Here is a 5,270-nt window from a genome sequence, read left to right as displayed (position 1 = left end):
AGTGGGTGTCATGTTCCTTGCTTATGTGTATGTCTAATGCTTCCCCTCTGTTTGGGAAGTTTTCTGTCATTAATTCTTTGAACAGCTTTTTAAGTCCTTTGTATTTTCTCCTGGTGCTTCATGGATACCTACCAGTCTTATGTTATTCTTCTTTGCATTATCTAGGAGTTGTTGGATCGATTTCTCGTGCTCCCTTACTATTTGTAAGAGACCTCTCTTTTCATGATCACAGTCTGCTATCCTATCTTCTATATCTGAGATTCTACCTTCACAATCTTTTATTCTGTACACTTTCAATAGAGTTTTTAATCTCCTGGATATCTGTGTGAATTTGTTTAATGGATTCAATTTCTTTCCTTTGTTGGGTGTTCATTGTTTTCATTTCTTTCTTATTCTGTGCCTTCATGGTTTTTATTATGTTCCTAAGCTCATCTATTCTTTTTTTTCAGTTTCTGTTCTGGAGTCTTGAATCATGCCTTTTTATTTTGCTCACCATCTCTATGGTTATCTGGGAAATAATTTCAGTTTTGAATTTTTCTAGAGCTTGATTGATCAGTTTTTTTTTACTTCCTGTGCTGTGAGTTCTGAGCGCCCTGGAGGTTCACTATCTGATTTTTCATCCTCCTTTGCCCTACTGTTTGCCATTGGTGGACGGAAGTCTGTTTTTGTGGCTTGCTTAATTGTTTTCTCATCTTTATTTTTGCTGTTGGGTTGCCCTTGATTCAATCTCTGGGTCATTAAATCTTCCTGATATCATTGCCTCCCAGTCTTTGATTCTCTAATGACTTATAGACATTCTCATTTTCATAATTGAGAAAACAATTCATCAAATCAATCCCTATCCTTTATCCCTATTGATACAATCAGGAACATAATAGGATCAATCACCACACTTTATAGCCTGCCATGCCTCTACAGAGTGGGTCCAAGGACTGGCTCAATCAGGGGATCTAGTAGCCCGGGGTGAAGCACAACGGTTGTGAGTGGCTACCCTCCTGGCGCTGTGTCAGAGCAAATCACTGGCACCCACTTGAAATGGCGCTACTCCAGAGGAGGCCCATAGTTCAGGCCGGGCTGAGAGCAGAGGTGGCTCTGGGTCCAAGCCAGGTGATGACGCAAAACTCACTCGCCTGGCACTGTGTTGGAGCCAATCACTGGTGCCCACTTGAAACGTCGCGGCTCCAGAGGAGGCCCATAATTCGGGCTGGGCTGTGCAGCAGAGGTGATTCCAACACACTGGATTTTTAATGTCAAAAATCACAATTCTGTTGCAAAAATAGAAGAAATGTTAAACAAAAAATTTGAAGAGAAATCTGTCATAAAAATCAAATATGAATAGTGAAACTGGGTCAACACAATTTAATTAGAAGTATTTTCTAAATATAATCACATTTAAAAAGAAAAGCAGCATACAATAGAGAGAAATTTTTCAGAAATAAATAAAAGGAATAAATGTTATGTCAAGGAAATTTTCCTTAGGGTCATTGCAGGAGCCTAAGATTTACAGTGTTAATAAGAAAGAAAATAAAATGAAAAAAGCCTACTTTCAGATAAATTGTAATATAATTCATTTAGAATTCTCAAAAATAATTTAAAATTTAATTTTAAAATTATTTAACTGAAATATCCCAAATAACTTTTAATTGTAAATATTACCATTTAAGGGATAAATGTATGGGAATGGGATTTAGTTCAGTTGTGCCACCACCTGCCTGGCAAGCACAAGGACCCACGTTTGATCCCTGGTACAAAAATATATAGATATAGATATAGATATAGATATAGAGAAATTATGAACATTTCAGATTAGAGGACATATAAATAACTGAGCCAAAACAAAACTGAAAGTAGACCTACTACTAGTTCTCTATAAAAATCCAATTGAAATAACAGAAATAGTTCAAGAGAGTTCTCCATCACACTTCAGAAGAACATAAAGTATAAATACAATCAACAGAATAGAAATTTTGAGGAATTTCTGGAATCCTCTTAGCTGACAAACAGGTCATTAAATCTTTGACCTAAAATAAATGATAAATGTGATCCATTGCAGAGTTGAGAATAGTTTTTTTCCCTGATGAAGCCTCAAATATAAGAAGAGCTTATATAAAGTGCAATAAATAATCTAAGGTTATCATCAGTGTAATAAGTTACCAAAATTCATTTGAAAGTTGAAATTTAAAGAAATCTCTCCTAAACTACATATAATGTGCTGTTAAAACCCACACTTTTTTCTAGTTAACTATTTTTTCTTTAAAATTTTAAAAATATGTGTAAATCATTTTAAAAGTTCAAATACCACAAGTATCATATTGAAAACTGGAAGTCGACTGCTTGTAGCATTTATTTTCTTTCAGAGGCCACTATGTTCAGCTCCTTTATTTCTTTTATAACTTTTGTTTGTGAGTTTTACAAAATGTAGATATTGTATAGTAGCTTCTAAATTCCAAATATTAATATTTTACTCTAATTTAGAAACATATATTTCTAATAGTTCATTTTCCCAATACAGCTTTATTTTTATATGTTAAATCAATATGCAGATATTAAACTATTTTAACTATATACAATATGCAGATAAATCCTCCATTACACCAGAATTATTTTCCCTTTCATACCACTATGTATTTCTCTACAGTTAATAATAGCTTTAATATTTATTTACAGTCTTACCTATGACTAACATGTCCAAATTATCTGACAGAACTCTACATTTCATCTCAATATGTTTACATAATTAAGATAGTGTGTAAGCTACACTTTTCAAAAACTTGAGACATTAACTTTGAAATTCCATTCTTTTAACTACAAATAGATTTTTTCCTTTGAAATATTACTGTATAACTCTGATGTTAGGAGCCCTATTTTTAACATAGAACAAGAGATGAGAGATTTCTCATGCTGAAAATGTCTTCACTTTTCTCCTCATTGGATAACTGACTCCCAAAATGCAAAGATTTTCTTCTAGTATTACTGGCCTCTAAAACTGTCTATATCCCCTTCCATCCTAATTTCCTTATTTTTTTTTTAGTATTTCAAGTTTTTTCTCTGAATTTTAAGATAGAAGATCTCTTCCAAAACTAAATATCTGTTCAGTTATGCTTAAAAAGGAGAGGTACATAAAAGCTGATTGGAAACTCAGTATGTGAGGATGAGCTTGGTGACTAGCATGTCTCCTAATGGTTATTCTAAAGTGGTAGAATTTCAAAGACTTTTGCAGGCTGCTCAGGTTTCTGAAAGTAATACACTAATCAGCTACTTTAGTATGGTGACTGTGATTCACTAGATTTCCAGGGTTTGCGAATAAATGCAAGGTGTATTACATACAACTTCATACCCATACCTCTCTTCAGTAAGGATTCACTCCTGCCCTTTCCTGTTTTTGAAAATTTCCAGGAAAAAAAAATCACTTTCAATTATAATAGACATTAACATATCCATATTTTATAAGAAATGATAGTGTAATACCTATCCATGAGGGATGATTGGGGAAAATAATTTAATGTCTAAATGTTCTATACAGATTTTAAATATTTTCACAGTTTCTAGCTCTTGTTTTTCCCCTGCTTTCAACATTAATATATGCTTCAAACTCTAGTATTCTCTGAAGTTTGAGTGAAAATTAACTTACCTTTTGTGGTGACCAATACACACTTCCATTTTTGTAGGCACCGAGAGCAGAGAAAACAAAAACCTAAATCAATAAACAATACACTTTCAATCCTCCAAAACTATATGAGAAATTTTGTTTGTTTTTAAAAACTCCCCTTCTGTCCCAGTGAGTTTAACTTTTTTTTCTCTCTCATTGAGCTTGTTGGTACATTTTAGGTATACAGTACAGTTACATTCATCATTGGGATCCTGTACCTTTACATGACAGTTCTTGGTTCTCATGTTTTCCCCTTATTGATGCCCTCCCTTCGCCCCTCCTCACTTCCCTATTTACAAATACTTTATTTCAATTTTTTCATTTTCTCGTGTTTTTTTCTTTTCCCTTTTTACCTTTTCCCTACCCTTCCCATTTCCCCTACACCTTTAGCCCTTTTCTTCCTATTTCACATTGTCAATTATATCATTAGGATATTATGGACCATTATAGTTATTCACACTGGAGAAACTATTCAGTATTTATACATGTGTGACTTATTTAATTCACTTAGGGTATATCCTCAATATGTATCCATTTTCCTATGAATGAATCTAATTTCTCAATCTTTATGGCTGAGTTGTATCCCATTTTATAGAAAAATCACATCTTCTTTATGCAGTCTCCAACTGATGGGCAAATGGGCTGTTTCCAAGATTTAGCTATTACAAACTGTGCCGCTATAAACATGGGTGCACATACTTCTCTGTGAAATGACTATGAAAATCAATATGGAGATTCCTCAAAAAGCTTGGACTGGAGGTTCCATTTGACCCAGCCCTCCCTCTGCTGGGTATCTTTCCAAGAGAATTAGAAGAATCTCAGTGTTTTCATTAGCATCTCTCAAATGAACAGTGATGTGGAATATTTTTTCATACAATTACTTGCTGCTTTTACTTCTTTGTCTGAGAAATGTCTGTTCATTTCAGATGACCATTTTTTTAATAAGAAAGGACTTTTTTTTATTTTTTTCAGCTTTAATTGAGTTTATTGGTACATTTTAGGGATACAGTACAGTTACATTAATTGTTGGGATCTTGTACCTCTACATGACAAGTCTTGACAGATGCCCATTTTTGAATCCAGTCTTTATATTTGGGGGGGGCTGGTTGTTTTGAGTTTTTATACATTCTAGATAATAGTCCTTTGTCTGAGGAGCAGCTGGCAAATATTTTTTCCCCACATTGTAGGTTGTCTTTTAGTTCTGTTGATAGTTTCTTTTGCAGTGAAGAATCTTCTTAATTAGATGAGATCCCAGTTTTTGATTCTGCTAGTTTGTGTGCTACTGAGGGTTTGTTCATAAAGTCTTTTCCTATACCAGTGTCTTCAAGAATTCTGCATAACTTATCTTCCAGCAAGTTTACTGTTTCTGTTTTAATATTTAGATCTTTAATACACTTGGATTTTAGTTATGTGCATGGTGAAAGATAAGGGTCTAGGTTAATCTTTGGCAGGTTGAGATCCAGTTTTTCCAACACTATTTATTAAAGAAGTATCATGCCCCCACTGAGGATGGTTGGCATCTTTGTCAAAGATAGGGTAGCTGAATACATCTGGGATTGTTTTTGTATCTTCCAAACTGTTCCACTGATCCTCAGGTCTTTTTCTTTGCCAGTACCATGCT

This window comes from Fukomys damarensis, unplaced genomic scaffold (assembly GCF_012274545.1).
Source record: "Fukomys damarensis isolate Sample0158 unplaced genomic scaffold, DMR_v1.0_HiC HiC_scaffold_39, whole genome shotgun sequence".
Taxonomy (NCBI): domain Eukaryota; kingdom Metazoa; phylum Chordata; class Mammalia; order Rodentia; family Bathyergidae; genus Fukomys; species Fukomys damarensis.
Note: the sequence above shows the minus strand (reverse complement) of the source record.